Below are 25,672 nucleotides of genomic sequence, written 5' to 3'. Positions count from 1 at the left end.
AAGGAGAAAGACTGCCAATAACAGCCTCAGATAGTCTGTCTACATGCACCTGTGGAGCTATATGTGACAAGGCTAAAGCCAGTTCAAAATTACAGGTAGGCCTACATCTAATTGATTTTATTTGCATGTATAGGAATGTGTTTTGGACTTGAATATGTTTGAAAATTTGCATTGCATATAAAATTCTGAATTGAAGACAAAAAGTCTAACTACAGTAAATAGTTATTGCATTACAACAAAAATTAAAGGTTTCAGTTTTATTAAATACTTTGAAAAAAAAAATCGTCTTGTGCAGTTGATGGCAATAATAATGCATGCCAGTGTTAATTCTGTGTTAATATACAGACGTTGTATTGCCACAAGGTGGCAGTGTTTCTTAGAACATGTCAGTTTTGCCCTGTTTATATTTATTCATTCATCTATTAATTGTTGATCAATATAAAGCATAATGCAGAAAATCTTCGATCTGGATTTTAAGCACCTGAAGAGGCCGTCCTCACAGTCAAATGGATTCATAATGTCTATGAAATCAGGGCTATTCTGCAAGCAAATGAGCTGTAAACTTGATCAACTTCACAAAATGTGATGAGACTCTTATCTAACTAACATAAGTTCACTATAAAACGCGTAATTATATTATAAAACAGTGCTTAATATACATTTCAAATAGGCACATGTTCTGAAGCTTCAATTTAATATACATTTTTATGTGAATAATCATGAACCACTTATTAGAGGTTCGTTAATGAGTCAGCTTACTTTACTGAAGTGTTAATATCCGGCCTACAAACTGCTAAATACATAATCATAACTAGAATAAACACATCTGCCTGTGTTTGCTGTTCTTTCTTGATCTTTCTTAATTTTATGACGATGAATCGAAACGAATCGTATGTCAATGACTGTCAAATCAAAGGTTCATGCAGCATTATTTATTCATTTTTCCGTAGTGAATCACTGTCAAATATAATCTAAGTACGAAATCGAGTCTTTTGTTTCCTTCGGTCACGTTCTATCGAATGCATTTTTTGAACGTGAGCGAATGTTTCGTTTTCAGCGAATCGCAACCCGAATCAAGTCGAATCTTCGTACGGAGTCGAATCTTTTTTCTACTTCATCCAAGCGCTGTCGAATCGAATCTCTTTCCCTGTCACTCCGCGTCAGCTTAACTGCACTACAAATATTATGGCGTTATGTTGGAAAGAAAATATCAGACATATTTCTTATGAAATAACCGAGAAATGACAGTGGCTCAAAAGAAGACACCAGTGCGTTATTTCCTCGACATATGGTAGTGCATTGTTGTTCTTTTTAAGCCTCGTTTGTCTTTTGTAATTGGATAGGATGGTCCCCCCCTTCCGCTCTCTCTCTCTCTCTCTCTCTCTCTCTCTCTCTGACATCGGGGGTTTCTCTCTTACAGTAAGCGCCTGACACTGACAATGTGGACATCAGCGAGGAATATATAGTGCATCATCTATATTCGCATCGTGTTATCAGCGCACTGAACTCCATTATTACCAGGTAAGACGGCATTATTATACCAGCTATCTTTTTTCTGTATGCATATCGTATTTGTGTAGCTTTTGTTAATCTGCTCGGGTCAGAAGTGAGAGATGGTTCAGAATCGCGCTGCTATCTCGTATTAAAGCGGTGCTGCTGCTGCTGCTGTTATGGCGATAAAAGCGCAGCGCGTTGTGCGCGGGTCTGTTTCAGCACCACTAATACAACTGAAACAACTAGTATGAATCGGAATGGCGAAGTTTAAATCTAAATGGATGTTTTATGGAGCAGTTTAGCTCGCTCCTGTTTAAATGAGCAAAACGCGCAATATTTGCCGTCTGTAGAGATTACGAGACCAAGCTGACTTGTCAATTTAGATTGCTAACCTAGTTAATCTGATTAAGCCAATGCAAAGTAAGAGCTGAACCAACCCAACCCCGGCTAGTGATTTAGGATTCAAATCTCTGCACTCAAGCTGAAGACTCTTTATTGGTTCTTTGCAGCACTGTAAGGTTATGACGCAAGGTTTTGGTTGTATGAATCTGTTTGTGTAGGCTTAGTTGTTTATGCATATCAACATATTGGTTTCTGGTTTCTTTTAAAGGTTTAATACAGAACCGAACAAGTTCTGTGTAGTTAAAGCGCCTCGATCTTTGTGGGTCCGGCTGAAGCCTTTATAAACGTGTTTGGGTCTGGTCTGAAGTTCATAGATAGATTGGGGGCCAGATGCCAGATGTCTGGGTGATCACTCCTTCTGGACATCTGATTTGATTTCTGATGCTCTAATTGATTAGGTTGACCGGGAGCCGAACCCCTGCAATTAGTGCAAATACTAATTTGCTCGGGTCAGTGACTGAATGATTGAGCATCTTTGTAATCGAACTGATCCAGGAGGGTGCACTGGCTGTTTGGAACTAATTGTCATCCATAATCAAACCTTTCTTCACTCAATTGCTCTCTAATTAAACTTTATTATTATTATTATTATTATTCTGTCAAGATTTTATTGCTCTGTCAATTTATGTCAAGTATTTTTTTCGAATAACTAGACCACTTGCACAGATAGTCAGATATCTATCTATCTATCTATCTATCTATCTATCTATCTATCTATCTATCTATCTATCTATCTATCTATCTATCTATCTATCTATTTCTACATTTTTTAAATATTTATATAGCATCAAAATTTATGTTTCTACAAATTTGTGTTTTTTAGTTCTAGTTATTGTTCTATCTTTATGCTGTTTTTTGTATCATCTATCTATCTATCTATCTATCTATCTATCTATCTATCTATCTATCTATCTATCTATCGTTTAAATAACAATATTTTTTTATAAATTTGACATGATATTATATAAAATGGTACTACTCTGAGAAAAACTGGTGATTGATTTACTTTGAAACAATCACTTTCACTTATTAAATTTCACAAAGGACTACAAAGAAATACATAGAATCAAACATGACATTTTGAAGTAGAAAATAACTGTAAAAAAATCTTGTATACAACATAATTTAGTTTGTTTAATTTACAACTTCTAAAATAATTTTTACAGCATATACAGTGTAAGATTTATATATATATTTATATATATATATATATATATATAATATATATATATATATATATATATATATGTATATATTTACTGTAAAATTTATTTATTCAGAAGATCTTCTGATATATTAAGCATACTGTATATGTTATGCATAACTGTTACTGCATTATATAATGTATTTGCCAATATTATTAAGGTATTTGTGGAATAATAGAGTGGATAAGTTATTAAAACTTATTCTCCATCACCTAGAAATGAAGTAGAAGCTTGACTGCTCCAGCTGAATTTATGTAGAATAAAAACCTCATTGTGCTCATGGGATTTTCTCTTAAACTGTTTGGCATGTGAGCAGCTAATTCCTCTCCGAATCACTGAAAAGAGATCTTTGTTGCTGATCTTTTGCCTCGCTGTACAAACTAGCTTTGAAGTTAACTTTGGATATTAATAGAGTGTACAGGGCCGTGTTCGTAGCTTCTCCCTATCGCCTGTTGAAGAACATTACTCCTTCAAAACAAGTCCTTCGAAGTTGGAAACAAAATGGACGATGTGTCTATTACAAAATAAGACGTGGCGATGTAATCGCTGCCATTAAAGTTTTGACAAATCTGCAGCAAAGCACATTAGTTTTGGTTCTTTGATTAAGTCCCCTGTCAACTCAAACTGATGTTTCCCTCAAAGCAAGTTTATAAGAAAACAAATTGCCTCTCTGGATGAGGAAATGAGGAGGCCAAAAAAACTGATGAATGACTTAAGAAGGGGGAAAAAAAGAGGATGAAGTGTAAACATCCTTCCAAAACAAAGCCAAAACCAAGAGCGGCTTTGCTTGGAGGATCTTCAGACCTCCTCGTTGAAGTTCACCATGTACGCGGCACCTAACGCACAATAGCATTCAGCGTCACAGACAGGCGATTAACTGCGGTTTAATCTGCACGAGGCCCTTTTCTCCTCAACATTCTGATCTACGACACTATTTTTAGCCCCACAAAACAACCGCGCTTCCCCAACCCCCTAAAAACACTGCAGGCGTCTGTGAGGAATCCAGCATTTAGGATAAGAGGGCAGGCTCACTTGGCGCTGCGTGAGGATGCTAAGTTTGTCAGCGTGACATGCATGTGATTCATGCAAATTCTCCCTTGTCTCTGCCGTTTGTTTGTTTCGGGTGAGTTTGCAGCACGTGGTGCTTCACGAGGCCCTCGAGCGCGTGGCGGCAGAGCTGATCATACATGGTTTCTGTGTTTAAAAAAAGATCGGAGAAGATATTGACCGCTTGCGAGTACGTTGGCATCAGCGTACGTGACCCTTGGCCTGAAATGTGACTGTCAAAACTGACACGACTGGGCCTTTTAAGGCACAAAATTCAATCAGTATATGCCGTTCCAAACCCATGTGTCTTTCTTTTGTCTGGGGAAAAGGAAAGGAGAGATTTGGCAGCTCTTTTCTATACAACATAGTGACTGCATCTTTACAACCTCGCAAAAAAAAAAAAAAAAATATCTTTATGAAGGAAACTGTTTCCATTTCCAGTTACTTGAAGCTCTTGTTATAATGGCCAAGTGAGCTCAGTTTTATTTATTTTTGGCTGATTTTTAACTAACAGTTCAACCGAATTGAGACTATGAAATTCTAAAATACATTTTCAATGACCTGTTATTAGTATTTTAAGTATTTTAAGAAATAACGGAATTTTTTAGGGATGTATGACCAATATATGTATGATAAAAAAAAAAAACTGATATCAACAGCCAATATTACTTTTTTTTATATTATTTTTATTGTTTATGTTGTTTCAGCCCATATTGGCTATATATTGGTCAATATTTGAATATTTAATGGTGCATGTCTTTAAGTTTTACATTTAGATCATCTAGCACCATCATGTTTTATCTATATGTTTTGCTTTTAGTATGTACATTTAATATACTTTTTGACAAATTAGTATTGAATTTTAATATCAGCTATTTACCGATTATTGTCCATAACATAAAAGGTAGTTTGTAAGGGATCTATTTATTTATTTAGAACAAAATACTATTGAATTTTTGTATCAGCCAATTATTTATTATTGGTCAGAACAACAACAACAAAATAATATTAGTGATTCCTTTGATTGTTTAATGTTTTGTTTATAGGTTTTATTTCTATTATGTAATATATTTTTAGACAAAATAGTATTGTATTTAAAACATTTTAGCTATTTATCGATTATCGACCATAACATGAATAATTAAAAATAATTAACTGCTTATCAGTATCAAACTGAATTTTAATATCTCTAGTTATTTATTTATTTATTTATTTTTAAATCATCATAGACCCTGCCATATGGAAAATAGCTGCATGAAGATTCTTCGAAAATTCTTCTTTTGTGTTTCACAGAAAGAAAGAAAGAAAGAAAACAGCACACAGGTTTAGAATGAAGTGAGGGTGAATAAATCATGACACAACTTTAGTTTTGGATGAACTGTTCCTTCAAGTGAAAAGAAACCAGCATATTGACAGATTGATAGCATAATAATGGCTTAACGTCTGTCTTATGAAGTAAACAAATTAGATCCATTGAGTCATGCAGAAAGAGACCAAACTTGCTGTCACAGTGTGTTTGCTGCTGAAACAACTGTTCCTCCAGACTCTCCTCCTATAGCACTTCCTCCAGCTACATTTGTCAGCTAACATGAGGATATTTTTCCTGTCTGCTACATTTATAGATAATGCAGTGAATTTTATTTTTGACAGACTGGGCCACTGGTATCTCTTTTTGTCACCAGAAAGCTTTATTTGATATTTTAGATCTTGCTGTATGCACTGCATGAATAGATTTTTAGAACTTGCAAATAAAACAAAGGCTATTGTAAAAACGATTTCAATCTTTCTACTATAAAATTTCACTAGTGAAAGTAAATCCTACACTTTTTTTTCAGTGTGGCGTCATTTTCATTCTTCTTTCAGATTACATGATGGTTTTGACAAAAAGGGGGAAAGTAGTGAATGTTAATTTGAAACGGACATCTTATCTTACTATTTCAGCCAGCTTCTAATGTATAGCGTCAAGGTTGTTGCTTTTGTCTTGAGACTGTGTCTAAACTTAGAAGCGATTCTCCATTGTGCATGTTGTTTGACACTCATATCTGCTTCAGTCGAAGTTTTCTCCCATCAATGTCACAACGGCCCCTCCTTCCTCGCCCACTGTCAATGTCGTGCTTCCAACTTTTGCCGAGCGTCTTTGATATATTTCTCTGCAAGAGAGGTGTTGCAATTTAGAGCTCTGAGAATTTTTAGATCAAGACGTGCTTCTTTTCTATCTCTCAAATTCCCGTCGGTATCAAAGCCAGCTGGCAAGGTTGCAATCAAAAAGCTGAAGAAGATTTCCGGCAAACGCGATGCGTTTGACCTGCTCATGAAAAGTGAGAAAACATTGTCGTTTTAATAAAAGAATGTACAGATATTTGCAGTTTACTGCCTTTCATAACGACTTTTAGAGTTAGTGAGGATTGTGTAATTGTTCAGTGGATTTATGAAGGCCTCTGCTGAATAATTTCCAACAGAACGCTGCTTTCATAGAAAGAGAATACTTATATTGTTTCATGTGTGCTAGCGAGCAGAATGCACGAAACACAGCCCACTGCTCCGAACAAGCTTCCCCTTATTTTTCTGCTTTCTGAGAGATTGAGGTCATTGTTAATTGAAACACAGACACATGTTAATTAGTGTGAGATATTTTCCCCTGAATCTCTCCAACTAACGATGTCCTTCAATTAATTACCGTGTTCCTGTCTCCGCTGCAAGCTAGTGCTATAGTTAAGAGAAAAATAAATGAAAGGAATTGTTCACCCACAAATGAACAGCCGCTTATGTAGTTCACAAACGGACTTTCTTTCTTCTGTGGTGCACAAAAGGAGGTGTTTAGCAGAATGTTCACGCTGCACTTTTCCTTACAATGAAAATAGTGGTGACAGACTGTCCAGTTGCAAAAAGCACCTCATTTTATTTGTTCATATTTGTTATTTATGTTCAAACCTAGTCACATGAAGCAATATTATGAGACTTTTTTTTTTGCCCTTTTTGTCATTTTTGGAGCAGTGTTACTATTGTAAACTAAAACTACCAAGAATTGTTTTGTTAATGGAAATATGGCTTAACTAAGCTAAGCTAAATTATGATTTGTTTGGAACAGTAAAACTATTAAGAGTATACATACATACATATATATGTGTGTGTGTGTGTGTGTGTGTGTGTGTGTGTGTGTGTGTTTTCAAACTTTTGTGTGTGTGTGTGTGTGTGTGTGTGTGTGTTAATAGTTTTTGGTAATAATGTTAAAATAAACTATAAATATTAGATGAAACTTGAAAAATCTACATTTTGAAGTAAAATTGAAATAAGTTGAAGTACTAAAATCACTGAAACTAAAACTGAAATATTAAAATAGATAAATACATTCTAGTAATTTTGTTGACAAAAGAGCATAATAAAATTACTAGAATTTAAGGTAATGAATAAAAACTATAACAGGATATAAATAAAACTAAAATAACTGTGTTTTGGAGTTTGACAGTGATGGTCACTATTAATGGAAAAGAGCAGCCCGAACTTTCTTCTAAACATCTCTTTTAGTGTTTTATAGAAACAAAGTCATTAATGAATTATATTATATGCATATTATTTTAAATATTATTAAAATTCTAGCCAATACTGATAAAGATATTGTCATGTTATGAATGATAACTGATGAACGGACGATATTGTATACAATTGTGTCTAAAAAGGAAAAAAATAAACACTAAAGGCTAAAATCAGTCATTTGAAATGCTACAAGTGATAATTATATATATATTTTTTAATGATACTATAATTATGATTAATTATATTTCACTTTAATATAGTGTTGCTTCATAAATATATATATATATATAGTATATATATTAATATATATATATATATATATATATTACAGTAAATCTAAATGTAATGTAGCAAGTAAAATTGTGATTTTGTTGAATTGTTAGTTTAGTGAAGCTGCCATCGATTTAAAAGCTGACCCGAGAGAAATCAAACGCTCTCTTCGATATTCTAATAAAGCTTGAGTAATTAATTCCAAACCGGGAGGATTTCCTGACACCCACCAAGTCTCTCCATGGTGATTTTTGGGATATAATCAATCTGACGTGTGTATCAAACACCTGTTTACCCCAAACAGAATGGCTGCCACCTTCCATTTTAATCAGCCACATGACAATTGCTATGATGTGCCTGACACACCAGCTCTTCTCCAGCTCAGCAGCCCAAACGCGGATCTATCTCATCTCTGCAGAGAGATTCCCCCCCAAGCAATATTTCTGAGATGCACTATCCACCTCCCACAGCCACAAATGATGTCCTTTCCAGAAAGGCATGTGTGTACCTGAGCGTTTTGGACACCTTGTAGTGCCACGTCACCTTTACATTAAGAGGAAAGCTGTAGTACAATGTTATTTTCTGAAGTAGAACTTAAAAGAATGAGGAGGGGAGGGACTTCTGGACTTGTTGTCGACACTCGTTGGGAGTTTTGATAGTGGGAAAGAGGAAAGAAAGCACTCTGTATCCTCAGAGGGACGGCTAAGCGCATAGGGAAGAGCTGAAATCCTCCATTAGACTGAAAGGTTACAGGTTAAAAACTGACTGCGGAAACAGGATAGGAGAATGAACGCTTTTTGGCATTTGAGCTAAGTGAAAATTGTGTCTTGCAAACGTGAGAATCTAGCGGAAGGGAAGAGTGAGGTCTGTAAAAGCAGGATGTTAAAGTGAACGTCAGCTTAAAATTGATCTTATTTATTAATGCGTTTCCGGTCTCATTGTGATCGATTTGAAGCGTCTTTTTCCAAATGTCTTTGCAACTTTTCAGCAACACTGTTCCGCCTCTAAAACAACTAGGTCTTGTTTTGTAGGACAATACAATAAATGGTAGATTATTTATTTTATAATATATATTTAGAACATATTATATTTTAATATACAACCTGTTTTATAAACAAATATTTTGAGAATTTTATGAAGCAAAATCTGCAATTTTAGATGAAACGCACTACTGTCTGATGACACAGGGAATCTGGTTATAAATATACTATTTCCCTAAAGTCATGATTCATTGATTGTTGAATCATAACATGAGTATTCGTTTTTTCAATTGTTCACAAATCATTTTTGCTAATCTGTTATCCAACAGCAGTCTGTAATATATTAACATAATATTATTTAAATTTTAAATTTATCAATATTTTATTCATGTATAATTATTTAATATATTTATATCAATATTGTCTATAAAAATATACAAATATATTCATACTAAATTATAAAAATGTATTATATTATTTATTATAAATACTTTTTGTAGATTTTTGGTTGATTTCTTGTGCAATTGTCCATTACAAACTTGAATGCCAGGTCGAAATACTCAGAGTGACCGAAGCTAGATGCTACATTCGAGCAGCCATGGAAGAAGCGATTCCACATAATCGAGTTGTACAAGAGCATGCTCCACTAATTCACATCTAATGCACAACTTTTAAGAAAGTTCTGGGTCAAACAGTACGTCTCATCGAACTTCAAGTGTGCCTTTTATTTTAAATGAGCCCCCATGCATTATTCGGCTTCTTCAGTTCATGCTTGGGCGCACAATTACATCAAGCAATGCCTTGGCTCTTGAACAAGCGTCTGAATGGTTCACTTGGTTGTAAAGAAGATCGCAGAAGCACTCAAGTGCTTTATTATTTAAAACCCATCATCTGCTTATTTCCGAGTCTGGAGCCCTGCTGCATCTCCTGAGTTTCGATGAGGTGGATTTGTTTGTGTAATCCAAAAGCAAAACGCCCATCTGCAGTTGTCAGGGAATCTAGATGTTTGTGTCCTATGGATACAACCAGTTCTGGGACATTGTCACCTATCTCACGTCCTTATCAGGGAATCCTAGGTGATTACGATAAATGTCAAGTTTTTTGGCTTGCGCGCTAGAAGGGTTGGCATTATAAATGAGGTCAAACTGATATGCCGAGTACAGGAAGGAGGAGATATTGCTTGATTATTTTATTTTGAGTTATATGTAAGGATGCAAAAAGATCTTTAAATGTGGGGCAGCAGGGACTGGAAATATTATGCTAAAATCTTAAACTTCTAGAACATGAAATACTCACAAAAATGTGCTGTTCTATTGCCATAATACAATGATTGCAGTACACTAAAATACTGTGTACAAAACATGGATATATATTTATTTATATTCATAATATATATTTTATTATTTATTAATATATATTTATATTCAAATACCATGGTATTTACATGGATCTTCAAGGTACTTCAAAGAATACCATGGTATTAGCATAGTATTTTCATACACACCTTGGATGACTATAAGTAGGTCTTTTTTTTTTTGAAAAAAATTTTTTTTTTTGACATTTACCATGGTAGTACAGTAGTATTTTTTGTAAATTACATGTTACTGTATGTGGTACCATATTGCAAAGTACCATAGTATTACCATGTGATACCATAATTATTGCATTGAAGGAGGGATTCGAGCCATATCTGGGGGTCAGAATGTCACACTTTTGAATTGAGCCAGTAAGTAACTACCTATCAACCACGAGATTACAATAGAAACAGCACAGCAATCACCCAGAATGCACTGTGGCAGTTTTACACAGAAAATACAAAAATTTTGTTCATTTGTCTAACAGTACAGCTATTTTTTTATACTTGTGTTCTGCTTGATGACAAGTGACTTATATCGCTCCAGAAAACGAGAAAACTACACCCTTGTTTGTGAGACAGTTTCCCCTAAGTCAAATAAATAACAATGGCGAAGGAGCTGAAATAATGGAAGCTCACATGTCATGAGGAATGCTCCTAAGGCGGCGCGAGAAGGGGGTGTTATGCTGTGTGGGTGCATGCATGCACGTCTTTATCCTCGAACACGTCAGAATGATTCATACGATGACAGAGCAGCCACTGTGCTGGCCCCGCCATCGCTTTACTCACAAGTGGCTGCTTTGTGCCTCCGTCAACCTCGGTGCAGAGACGGCAGGACACGACGAGCAGGGACCTATTCAGAGAGAGATGTCCAAGACTGGTGAGGAGGAGGAGGAGAAGCGAGAAGAGACAGCAATGGGGAGTCTTGCCAAGTCGGCAGGCAGCATCCATTCCCATCTTGAATTTAATATCCTAATGTGCTCTTGGAATCGCAAATCTAATAAGGAAAGAGATGGGGAGGGAGGGAGGGAAGGAAAGAGGGTGGCCCTTTTCAATAATGAAAACTGGGCAGAAATCTCTCAAGCAGCGAGAGAAAGAGAGCGAGAGAGGCCTACCATAAATTACCAAGTCAGGAAGTGACACGTACATCTCCAAAAGCTCTTGGAAATGCCAATATCTGGACTTATTTGTAGTGCAAAGATGCGGCAGTTGCAATCCTGAGCAGAAAAAGGGCTTTGCTGGGTGGAAAATTCAAGACTGAAGCATTGCTGACTGTGAACCTCAATCCAGCCGGTGTAAAAGAAACAGCCGACTGCTCAACTTTATCTACCTCTTCATCATGCTTTCCTCTATCCCATCTTTTCGTAGAGTTCAGGGATTTGATTGTTGCTCCAAAGTACAAATCTGTCCATTTAAAAAACAATTTTGACAGTGTTGTAGTAAAGTCCAGATTATTTGAGTCTGAGTTCAGGCAGAGACCTGAGTAGGAGCCAGAGTCAAAAGAAACTAGAAACAGGTCAAGTCTGAGTCGAGACCAAGACCAGGCGAGGGTATAGATATGATCAAGTTCAGAAACAAGTCGGCTCTGAGTCAAGGCCGAGACTATATTAGGGGGTTCAATCAGAGTCAAGACAGAGACCTGAAGAAGGCAGAGTCCTAGTCAAGACACAGACCTGAAGAGGATCGATTCCAAGGCAAGACCAAGACCAGAAATGGGTCGAGTCCAATTCAAGACTGAAACTAGATGAGGGTCGAGTCCGAGTTAAGAATGAAACTAGAATAGGGTCGATTCCGAGTCAAGAGAGAAACCAGAAACCAGATGAAGTCCAAAAATGGTTTGGGTCCGAGTCAAGACCGAAACCAGAAGATGGTCAAGACACAGGCCTAAAGAGTATTGATTCCAAGTTAAGACCAAGACCAGAAATGGGTCGAGTCCAAATCAAAATCGAAACCAGAAGAGGCTCGATCCCGAGTCAAGACAGAAACCAGAAACCAGATGGAGTCCAGAAATGGTTTGGGTCCGAGTCAAGACCGATACTAGAAGGCGGCTGAGTCAGAGTCAAGGTCGAGACCAGATGAGTGTCGAGCCAGAGTCAAGAAACAGGCCTGAAGAGGATCGATTCCAAGTTGAGACCAAGACCAGAAATGGGTCGAGTCCAAATCAAAATTGAAACCGGAAGAGAGTTGATTCCGAGTCAAGACAGAAACCAGAAACAGGACGAATTTGAGTCAAGACAGAGACCTGAAGAGGATCGAATCTGAGTAAAGATCGACAGACACAAGACAGAGGCTGGTCTCAAGTCCTACAAGACTGATTTTGGAGGCCATTTTAAAATGGATTAAAAATACATATGAATCATATTGTACTCAAATTTTAGTCCAGTCAAATGCTCTCTAGAATTTGAATGCCCTTCCCTTTAATGCAACCTGCCACATACTAACATTAGCAATCAGGGATGACTAACCTAAACTAAGCTTCAAGAGTCGTATCATTCCATCTGTAGGCAAGAAAAAAAAAAATCACAAATATCTCTTTAATATCACAATTGTTTCGTCTAGACGGCAGTGCAATTTAAATGGATAGCAAATTGAGACTTTTGCTTAGAGCTACTCTAGTTTACCACAAAATGTGTTTTCTTCTGTGAAACACAAAAGAAGATATTTAGAAAAATGTCTCTACATGTTTTTGTCCATATAATAAAACTCAATTTTAATTTCGGATGCCACTGACTTTCATTGCTTGGTCAAAAGCCATTGAAACATTCTTTGAAATATCTTCTTTTGTGTTCCACAGAAGTCATGCAGGTCTGGAATAACATGAGGCTGAGTAAATTATGTATAAAGACCACAGACATGGTCAATTTTCGATTTCATGTTGACTTTAAACGAACATAACTGAGAACTATAATATCTCCTGAGCTATGAAAGAACAACATTTGAGCAATAAAATCTTCCTCCGCCTTATTGCTTTCCTTATTCTGTCTCTCTTGTTTTCTCACCTCCTTGTTTTCTCTTGAATATACATGTCTGCGCTGGTAATTACTGCACAGATCTCTCTGTTATGTATCGCAGAGGATGTGGTGTCAGTATGAATTAGGGATGAGACAGCCCTGCAGCTGACGTCTGCACTCGTTTTGAAGATATAATCATCCACCCTCGTGGCTCCACCAGCACTCGTTTCCGTCCCCACCTACTCGTTACACTAAAATACAAGCTAATCACTATTATTAGTGTGCTAGGTTTTTGCAAAATAAATCGATTAGTCTGACCTAGTTCGATTTGAGGTTTATAAACAGGGCGAGGTTTAGTAGAGGTTTAGCGTCTCCCGTGCTGGTGGGATGATGGGACTGTCATGGTGCTCCGGCTTAGTTTTAGCAGCAGGCATCTAGTCGTTCCAGGATCAAGGCCGTACCCTGCACAGTCCTCAGAAATAATCTAATTTCTCTTTCCCGGAATAGGCAAATAAATCTCACTACAGGACAGACGCAAGCTTGGGCTCCACAGGACAGAACGGGACAGTTCTATCCCCATTTTGTCCAACATTTCTGGCTTTGTCTTTCTTTTAGTGTATTTACCCAAAATACAATTTTCAGGCAAATAACATCAAATTCAATGTTAACAGTTGACAATATTTTATGTTTGTGACTCAAAAACTTGCAATGATTTCACAACGTCGGAGATTACGTTAGGTTATACTGCAGCACTTTTCAAAACTTTCTAGACAAAATTAAATTAAATTAAATTAAATTAAATTAAATTAAATTAAATTAAATTAAATTAAATTAAATTAAATTAAATTAAATTAAATTAATTTAAATTAAAATATTTGGTTGACCACAAATCTGCATGCAACTTTTAAAATAGTTACATTTTATACAACCACAATCAAACATTCCAAAGCATATACATGAGACTTAACAAATTAATACTTAACATTGTGTAATAATATGAAATTAACATCCTAATAAGCAAATGTTTTGGTGATGCATAGTGAAAGATTTATAAAACATTGCAAGAAGATTTTCTAGCAATGCCATTACAATGTTTTTGCAATGTTTTGTGGTATGTGTATTACATATATATGATAAAAAATATTATTGCAATATTTACAGGACTTAAATAAACATTTTTACAGTGTAGCTGTGCTAATGGAGTATCACTCACTCTTACAGTACTTGTATTTAATCAGTAAACACAATGAAATATGCGCCAAAAAAAAAAAAAGTAGAGCAGTAGTAAGTTGGAGGTCACTAGGTTTATAAAACATTACTAGATTTTCTAACAACATCATTACAACGTTTCTGCAATGTTATGAAAATATTAATTTTAAAAAAGTTTAGGAATATAGGATAGAAGCATCATTACTTTAATGTAAAAAAAATAAATAAATCAGGCGTCGTAAGTGAATGTGTTTTTATGCAGCATTGATTACTTTGTGAGAGAAGAACAGCGGCGGCGGTGAGCAGTGTAACTGGCACACTTGCATTTGAGCATGCACTTTTATTTTTACACGGCGTTTGTGTTTCTCTGCAGCATGCGGCATTTCTTTACCTCAGCACTGAGCTGCTTATCATTCTAGAGGCTGGTTACCACTCGCTGGCTTTGATCAAACCCTGTTTCTAGACACCCCTCCGCTCCGCCTTTACTCTGCTTGCCATGAAAGACCCTGACGCCCATTACCTCTGCATCTCTCCCACAAATCCTCTCCACTCTTTCCTGATGGCCTATTTTGAAGGAATGTCATAGGTGGTTATGAGTGGGTGAGAAGTGCCAAGCTCTCGGAGGTTCCCTCAGCCCTGTCCTCCCACCCCGCGCTAAGCCGTTTGTTGCTGGCGTGACAGTAGCAACCGCTAACCGTTGCTAAAAGTGGCCTGCTTTTCCTAGCACTGGCTAATCTCACTTTGTTTCGCCAAGCTCCTAGTTTCCACAAAGCCAGCTCCTAAATAACAGCATTTGCTTTTAAGAGCCGACCCGGGCCGAGCTGGAGGGATTTATGGGGCGAAAGCTTCATCGCTGCAGATAAATCAAAGCCCACTAAATGCAATCATACACTTATAATTCAAGACTGGATGTTAATCATTCAATGCTAGAGTGTTTTTGTTTGTGGCTAGGGATTTTTTTTCTTCTTCTTCTTCTTTCTGTCTGCCGAATGCCTAAAATATTTAACAGGGCTTGTGCTATTTTTGGATGGAAGCTCATTCTCCCTCACTGTGTGTGTTCCTTTCCTTTTTCTCTTTTCTAACCATGAGACAACGACTTCTGAAATTCAGTCGGATGCAGTTTATAGCTGTGCCAAGAACAAACAGAGAGTAGGGCTTTGAGGTATGACGGCGTTTACCTGGCGATGGTTGAAATGTGTTACTGGGTAGAGATTCTGCTCTACCATTTATACCATAGTACATGTATGTCACTGATGCTATTTAACAAAATCCATGTATTATGTATTTGTTGATATTATTATTATTATTATTATTATTATTATTATTATCAACAAATACATTATAAATAAATTATTATTATTATTTATTTTATTCGTATTTCAGTTTATTTTTAAACTTAATAATAATAATAAGTAGCAGTAGTAGTAGTTAAAAATAAACTGCACTATAAATACATATTATTATTATTATTATTATTATTATTATTATTATTATTATTATTTGTTTATTTATTCATATTTCAGTTTATTTTTTAATTTAATAAAACAATAATGGTAATAAGTAGTAGTAGTAGTATTTAAAATTAAATTGCACTATAAATACATATTATTATTATTATTATTATTATTGTTGTTTATTTATTAATATTTCAGTTTATTTTAAATGTAATAATACTACCAATAATAATAATAATAATAATAATAATAATAATTATTATTATTATTATTATTATTATTATTATTTATATTTCAGTTTATTTTAAACAAATAATAATTATTATATATATATTATATTATATTATTATTATATTATTATTATATATTAATATATATATATATATATATATATATTAATAAATAATAATAATAATAATAATAATAATAATAATAATAATTAGTAGCAGTACTAATAGTAGTTGTAGTAGTAGTGGTAGTTAAAAAAAATAGCACTATAAACACATAATATTATTTTTATTAGTAGTAGTAGTAGTAAATTATATAAATAAATAAAATACAAATATTATTAATTATGTTATATAAAACTAATAAATAAATGTGTTTTTCAAATAAGAATGGGAATAATGAATACTGTGTATACATTTTATACTATATACTGGCCATATCACTAAAATAATTGTTGTCATTGGCTAAAATTTTAATCGAAACATTAATACAATATTAATTGTAAGCAAAAATGATAGTTAACTTTTTTTTTTTCAAGAAATATATTTAAAATGATTTTTCTTATTTAGTTGGCACATTTCTTGATTAAGCAAAAACCTCACTGTATTCTGTTGAATTTATTAGATCTATTTTTGGTCCAACCACCCAGTCCTAGCAGAAAGTATATGGAGGACAAAAGAAGTTTGTGTCTTCGACAGCGATTGGTGCTTTGAAGATATTCTGCATGCAAATGAAAGAAGCTTGGCAGGTGTCACCATTCACTAAGGACATGTAGCCTATCTGCATGCATGTTAATCACTTTCAATGCATCCTAGATCTGTCTATTTTCACCTTTTTCTTCTTTCTCCCCACTTCTCCCTGCTGTGCATCTGTCCATCACAATGACAGACAGATGGGATGTGCCCTGGAAAAAGAAAATCTGCATGGAAATCTGCTGTTGTGACAGACAGAAAGACCAAAGTCTTGTATTCTGAGACAAATCTCATCCAGAAAAAGCTCATCTAAGAGCAGATTCAGTTGGTAATGCTCTTAGCCTGATTCAGCGCGGTGTGATTTCCCACAGGGCTAAAGGTCAGATGCGTGTTGGCTCACTGTCAGTTGTCCACATGGTGTTGATGTGAAGTCATTACTTCTTGAAGGACCGTCACAAATCTCGATGGATGTCATGAGACATTTGGCTATTAATTGAAGGTTTGAAGTCTCGTTCACAGTGTCAGTGATGAATGTTAAACACTTGCTTCTGCCCAATTAAATTTGAAGCCTTCAGATATTATTTTTGGACACTTTTATCCTGCCTGATGAAAAGGCCTTTTCTTGTTGGTTACTGCTTAGTTAGCTGATAGAACATGCTGCTAACTGATAAAACCTGGTGAGGTCGATTAACCTGGCTGACCAAGTAAGTGTAGAGATGTATCGATATTAAAATCAGACCAATTTATTTTCATCTTTTGGTTGCTGATAAATGATATTAAAACTACTAACAATACTACAGGTGTAATTATAATGAATGAACTAAAATCAAATATTTTAAATCCTGCCTAATTTATAAAATTTAAAATGTATATTTATTTTGAGATTAGCTGATTATTTGTATTTATTTATTTTTTTATTATTATTTTTCAATTTAAAAATATGTATTATTTGAATTGAATTTATTTGAATATATATAATGTTAATAACAATAATATCCAGGATGTGTTGAATTTTACTAATTAAATATATGATAAACTTTATTTTGTAATGTTTAATGAACTTTCCTAATACTATTTATTATTATTATTATTATTATTATTATTATTATTAAAACTGTAGGATGTGTATTGTGTAGAATTATTATTTAATGTATTAAATGCATGATAATCTTTATTTATTTTGTGATGTTTTGTTTAATAAATTATTTAATAAATTAAGTATTTCAATAATAATAATAATAATAATAATTTTAAAACTATAGGATGTTTAGAATGTGAATGTAATTACTTACTCAAACAACTTTATTTTGTAATGTTTTATTTAATAAATTTAACATAATTTATTATTGATGATGATAATAATAATATTAATATCAATAATGTTATTCATTTTTATAATTTACTTAATGTTATCATATATGTGTGTTTATATACATGAATGCATATAAATTTATAAAATATATTAAAATATAGATAGAACTATAGGTGAAAAGTAATCAGCAACAACAAAAAATAGCAGTTGTATGCAATTATAAATAAACATAATATAAAACATATAAAAGACTAAATTCAAATTTCCCTTTCTCTAAAAATGCATCATATAAGTACTATGTAAAGTATATTGTGCATAAATTCTTATATTTACTGGAATGAGATTAAATATCCTGCATCAGCTTATGGAAATCCAGTATCAACTGATGCAATAAATTGGGGAAATCTGTAATATCAGCTGATAACTGTATATTGGTATATTATATATCTCACCGTGTAGATGCTTAAGCTAGTTAAGCAGCCAGTTGAGAGTTGCACAGAACAAGCGTTACCTTGCCGTCACGGCAGGCATCGCTGCTTTTCAGAACTGATATGAGATTGTATTCCTTCTTGTCTTTTCTCATTATCTTCCCTGCATGCTTTAAAACAAATGTCACCCATATGTAGCGCCCAATTGTAATAAGATTTATTATGACACTCACAGGTCCTACAAACCAATCCTCTCAGTTGCATATCACCTCAAGCGTGACCACCAAACATGCTGTCTGGGATTAGACTCAAAGGTCATATGTCCCAGTAAGCGTGCCGTTTATGGTGAGATGAAAGAGCGTGGTTTGAGGAATAGCTTTGAATACCTGCCACGACAAGTGCCTCTCGCCTGAAGAGCAGCATGTAGGATTTTCCTCATGTTTTGAGTATACAAGTGGCTTCAAATGTAATTGCTTTTTTACGATTACACATGGCTTCCCATTGTTTTGATGCAGCATGCCATATTTTTATAACACAAACTCTAGCCTTTTAGTGCTTTTCTATAGTTGAAATATCTGTGAGGATTACCGCTTCTCATTAGAGAGCTGGCTGCTTTTATCGAGTTCTTTGACTTTAGCACCAGTGTTGAGATGTTCTACGATTTGGTTTTTGGATTACCGCCATGATATACAACACAAGCTCTAGACATATACAATTTGCATGCTCTTTATTTTCATAGTCCTATTTCAGCCCTTTCGGCCTTACAAAACAAGTACAAAAACAAGACCTCCAATCACTTTTGGGCTGGTTAAAATGTTGTTTACTGGTCAGCAGCCCATTATATCTTGGCTTTGGGGTTTTAAAGGAATAGTTCACCCAAAAATAAAAATTTGCTGATAATTTACTCATCCTCAGTCTATCCAAGATGTACTGTAGATGAGTTTGTTTCTTCATCAGATTTGGAGAAATGTAGCATTACATCACTTGCTCACTAATGGGTGCTCTGCAGTGAATGGGTGCCGTCAGAATGAGAGTCCAAACAGCTGATAAAAACATCACAATAATCCACAAGTAACCCACATCACTCCAGTCCATCAGTTAATGTCTTGTGAAGACAAAAGCTGTGTGTTTGTAAGAAACAAATCCATCCTTAAGTCATTTTAACTTTAAACTGTCACTTCTGGCCAAAATATGAGTCCGTAATCCATAATAACGCTTCCTCCAGTGGAAAAGTCCATCTCCTGTTGTCCTCGAACATCGAAATCCTCCACCATATTTGTTTAGAAATGTTTTAGACTGTTTTCATTTGTAAACGGTGCTTGATCTGTGCATATTTCTCTCCTGATTCAGACAAGATGATTTTTTTTTAATGGAAAAAACAATATTATGGATAGAGGACTTATATTTTAGCCCAAACTCCTTAATGATGGATTTGTTTCTTACGAACACACGGCTTTTGTCTCCAAAAGTCATTAACTGATGGACTGGAGTGGTGTGGATTATTGTGATGTTTTTATCAGCTGTTTCGACTCTCATTCTGACGGCACCCATTCACTGCAGAGGATCCACTAGTGAGACAGTGATGCAGTGCTACATTTCTACAAATCTGATGGAGAAAAAAGAAAAAAAAAAACATCAACATCTTGGATGGCCTGAGGAGCAGTACATTTTCAGCAAATTTTCATTTTGGGGTGAAATAATCCTTTCAATTGGGATTCTGTTGTTTCTAAAGACAGAGGCTCATGGGATAGACATGGGTTACAGTAACTGGAGGTCACAGCTCAGAATGGCAGGTCACACTGAAATCATGCATATCCATTATTTTTATGGCTTGTTTTTGGCTGACACTCAGAGTTGCCAATTTGGGTGCCTGTTTTAGAGCGCTGACATTCCACTCAAGGTAACCACCGGTTCGGGTGTTTTATAGGTGTGGCGTCACTCCAGCATAAATGAATAGGTGTTACGACCCAGCTCTGCCTCTGCTCAGTGGGTGAATGCAGCATAATGTGTAAATTTGTGTTTAAAGAGTGTTGGAAGAAGAGTAACCATAACATAATTTAACTTTAGAGAAAGTACACGGATGGGGCCCTTCAATTTAAGCTCAGTATGTGAGAACTTCATGGAACCATGTCTGTGTCACATTTTATGGCCAAATTGAAATTTAGGACCATTTAAGATCTTTTTATTGCTTCTTAATTTATTTAATTATTTTATTTTATTCAGTGCTTATTCCTTAATTATTTCCTTTGGTTTAGAGGTGAAACAGAATGTATTTTTTCAAATGGTTTTGTGAGATTTAGTAACACAACAACTGTTCAGTGCACATAGTCATCTCCTCCATTTGCAGACAACACCCGATTCAAATAAAACGAAATGAAAACAATAAAATCCTGACGCGGTCCTCTGGTTGCATATTCTGAAGAGAGGGATCTTGACATCCGTGCACTTGCATTTTAATTTGCACCCTGACCACTCCACAGGCCTCTAGTTCCTTCAGCAGGGATCAGTCAGAGCCAGATGGAGATGTCTTTTCCTGCAACTCAAATATTACTCTTTCATTCCCCTATCTCTGAAGCAAAGGACTTTACTGAAGACGTCTGCTGCCACTGCTCCATCTTCACAGGGTTTCAGGCAGGCTGAAGCACTCCAAATGTACTAATAGCATGACGCACTGTCTTCCGATTGTAAAATGTAAAAAAAAAGGGGTGGGGTGGTTTGTTAGCCATCTGATTCTTTAGTGGCTGGTAAAACACAGGAGCCAAAAAACAGAGACTTATGGATGTAATCGAATGAAGGATAGCTCAGCTCAAATTACGACCAATTTAGGTCCAAGGACAAAATTTACATATCCGTAATGTGTCCTCATTACATTTACTGGAGCCATTCAGAGATCAGGTGACGGACAAATCAAGGGAAAGCAGAAGAACGAAAGGACAGGGAATTCTGGTTTACATTTTGCTGACTTGATGTTGGGATTTCAACATCTGTATTTAAACGTTAAATCCCTTTTTTTTTTTCATTAAAAGAGGGACTTTGGATGGTCTTTTTGATTTGGTCACATAAGAAACTATTCAGAACATCCATAAAAATAATATAGAACACCTAAGTAAAATCTAAAACCCAATCGGAACACCATAACAATTGAACATCTATATTAAAAACCATTCAGAACACCCTAGCAACCACATGACAACATTAAAGCAATTTAGAACACCTTAGCAACCACTAAAACCCAATCAGAATGGGCCTCATTTACGAAACGAACGTACGACAGACAATTGGGTGTACAGTCGCAAAACTGTGAATTTATCAATATTGATGTGAGCGGTGGCTACAATTAAATATCACGTGTGTACGCAAGTTTTTGAGTTACCACTTGCATGCAGCGTAGTAAATGAACGACAGCATTTTGTTCATTTTTATTTTCCTGACCACCAAACGAAGCTCATTAGTTGATCGTTAACCAGTAAGATTAGAATGTCTTTTTTTTTTGGTTTTACGTATACAGGTCGTGAGATTTATATGCACGAATAGCAACGTAAACAAGATCGTAGGGATTCAATCGTCACATCACGCACATGCAGCGCTTCTGTGAAAAAAGAAAAACAGAAATTAAGTCTATAAAAGGAATAAAATAAATAGGATCACACAAAATATATAATAGGTTATAATATAATTAACAGATCAACAAAAGTAAAAAAAAACAACAACAACTGTGCAACAAACAAGTAGGGCTGCTCATTTGTGTGATACTCTTAATGCATTTTATTTATTTTCTTTATATCTTTATTTGATTTAATCCTTCTGATCGCACAGGCGCCTCACACACACACAAACAACATTAGTTTTACCGTTGCCTGACATTTCAGCCACTCATCATCAAACTAAAATGCAGTCAACCAAACAAACGTTACACTGTTTATTTTAAAAGGTCCGCTGTAAGATCAGCGTGCCGCACCCAAACAAACATTTTTACGCATGTGAAGGATTTTACACAGATCTTAGAGCATGAGTGAAGTATAAAGCTATGTTTAGGCTACACAATGTAGCAATGTAATAGTTATGCAAACAAATGTTACAAATATGGCAAAAATGGAAACATTTAGATTCTTGTGGTATGAGACAGGCTCGTGAGCCCAATGCCGTTTCAGTTTTGCTTGACATTTGTATGCTGTTTATAATGAATGCCACTATAGCCTAAATTGTGTTTAATTTTATAGTTTAATATATATAATTTTATAACTACAATTTTTTCATTCTTGTTCTGTTCTGACACCATATTTATTTGTTGTAGAGTGAGGGGAACTAAATAAGCGGTTTATATTTACCAGTATTTTAATATATATAAATTACATAAATTAATGTAGCCTAATTGTTTGCAATAACAAGGTTAACGAGTGTTTTTGGAGTCAAATCAATTTCTTTTTATGAGATTACTTCCTCTTTTTGGCCGGGTTTCGTTTCTCCGTTCCGTAAACTCTAGGGACGAGGCTTCTAAACCGAGGTGTTTTTAAGGCCGTGATATTTAAATGACGATTGTTTTCTGCTGCCACATTTATCAACGTGCGATCATTCGTACGTACGATGAGATTGGCGGTATAAGAATGTTTCATGAATCACATGTGAACTCTGTCATGCGTTAATTTGTGCGCACGGATCTGCGCCTGGTTCTATGTTAGATTGATGAATGAGGCCCAATGTCTTTGAGATTGAACAACAGTATGTTAAAAACCTTTCAGAACACCCTAGCAACCACATAGCAACATAAAATCAATTCAGAACATCCTAGCAACCACATAGCAACAAAAAACCATTCAAAACACCCAAGCAACTGCATAACAATATAAAAACCATTTAGAACACCTTAGCAACCACTAAAACCCAATCCTAGCACCTTAACGATTGAACAACTATATCAAAAACCATTCAGAACACCCTAGCAACTGCAAAACAACATAAAAGCCATTTAGAACACCTCAACAACCACTAAAACCCAATCTGAGCACTTAGTGATTGAACAACAGTAGGTTAAAAACCATTCAGATCACCCTAGCAACCACATGGCAACATTAAAGCAATTTATAACACCTTAGCAACCGCTAAAACCCAATCAGAATGTCTTAATTGAATAACAGTATGTTAAAAACCATTCAGAACACCCTAGCAACCACATAGCAACATAAAAACCATTCCAAACACCCTAGCAACCACATAGCAACATAAAAAGCATTCAGAACACCCTAGCAACCGCATAACAACATAAAAAAACATTTAGAACACCTTAGCAACCCTAAAACCCAATCAGAGCACCTAAAAACCCCACACCACACCAAAAACAAAAAAAATCTCAATAAACACTTACAACCATGTCGTTCCAAACCCGTTAAAGCTTCATTCATCTTTGGAACACAATTTAAGTTATTTTGGATGAAAACCAGGAGGCTTGAGACTGTCCCATAGACTGCCAAATAAATAACAGTGTCAAGGTCCAGGAAAGTATGAAAAGCATCGTCATAATAGTCCATCTGCTATCAGTGATTCAACCGTAACGCTATGAAGCGACGAGAATACTTTTTGTACACAAAGAAAACAAAAAGAACAACTTTATTCAACAATTCCTCTCCTCTGTGTCTCTCCAAATCAGCGTAGCGCCATTTTGGCGAATCTGAGCTGTACGCAGATGGCATACACTCTTCTGTGTCAGCCGCGCGGCGCCGATGCGCTGTTTTCTTTCAAACCAAAGCGTAAATACACGTAAAAAACGTATCATTATGGCGCGGCTGATACAGAAGAGCGTAAGCCGCCTGCGTACTGCTCAGAATTGCCAAAATGGCGCTACGCTGATATGGAGAGTCTATGGGACAGTCTCAAGCCTCCCTGTTTTCATCCAAAATTTCTTAAATTGTGTTCCGAAGACGAACAAAGAAGTGAATAATGACAAAATTTTCATTTTGGGATGTAATATCCCTTTAACAATTCAAAAAAAAAACCAAAAAACAACACACAACAAACAAGCAAATCCAAAAAAAAAAAAAACAGAACACCTTAGCACTTAAGCAACCACTAAAACCCAATCAGAGCACCTTATCGTTTGAACAACTATATTAAAAACCATTCAAAACACCCTAGCAACCACATGGCAACATTAAAGCAATTTATAACACCTTAGCAACCGCTAATTTTGGGATGGAGTGTCTTAATTGAATAACAGTTGAACAAAAAAACCATTCAGAACACCCTAGCAACCACATAGCAACATAAAAAATATTTATAACACCTTAGCAACAATTAACAAATGCATGTCAATATAAAAACAATTTAGAACACCTTAGTAAGCGCCAAGACACAATTAGAGCACCTTTATGAAATGCACAATATGCTAAAAACAATTCAGAACAACCTAGCAACAACATTGATGTAATGTGCTAACACCATTTTCAACACCACAGCAACTTGAAAACAATATATTGGGCATTTCATTTCTTTTTTCTAAAAAAGCCTTCCTCAAAAGTGCTAGGAGAAATGTTGATGGGGCTGTTAAGGAAGCTGAATTATTCAATTCTGATTCTGATTCTCATTCTTCCCTGTACTCTTCACATCCTCTACCTTTAATCCTCCACAGAGTGTACTTGACTAAAATGATCCGAGTCAAAGTTCAGGTCAGGATTAGTTTATCAGTTATGCTGAGATCATTGGGAGCGAGCCACTGTAGAAAAATCTTTATTTTTTTATTTATTTTAACTCTTTGAAAGTCTTATCCCAATCCAGTGGAGTTCTTTATCCGCTCTTATCCTGCTCTTAACCTTTGAATCTCCACAGACACTCGTCAGAAGTGCCACAAAATCGCCTGACAGTCCTATATGATAACTGGTACAGATGAGAAACGCCATGCCTCTAATTTACACACTTGTCTTGCTTAGGAATATTCTGAAATCTATATGCTAATTAATAAGTTTATCTTTCTGCCCAAGTCTCACAATATCATTTTATAAAGCTTACTAAACCTCTTCAAGCTCTTTGAGTGAGTATGATGTCACATTACTTTTTTTTTTTTTTTTTTGTAAAGTATTATAGGAACAAATTATATGCTTTTGTTACATGCAACCCTGTTT

At 35.2% G+C, this 25,672-nt stretch overlaps 1 protein-coding gene across 1 annotated transcript in view; it reads left to right on the top strand.

The window, feature by feature from the left end:
• The first annotated feature begins 1,368 nt into the window (after positions 1-1,368).
• The window catches only part of LOC109057477 (poly(rC)-binding protein 4-like), an 80,434-nt gene continuing 56,130 nt past the window's right edge, over positions 1,369-25,672 (top strand). The window contains exon 1 of the mRNA XM_042712136.1: positions 1,369-1,521. The gene's annotated coding sequence lies outside the window, so the exon portion shown is untranslated. The remainder of the gene's footprint in view (positions 1,522-25,672) is intronic.

Source organism: Cyprinus carpio, chromosome A22 (genome assembly GCF_018340385.1).
Source record: "Cyprinus carpio isolate SPL01 chromosome A22, ASM1834038v1, whole genome shotgun sequence".
NCBI lineage: Eukaryota > Metazoa > Chordata > Actinopteri > Cypriniformes > Cyprinidae > Cyprinus > Cyprinus carpio.
Note: the sequence above shows the minus strand (reverse complement) of the source record. Positions and strands in the feature narration are given on the sequence as shown.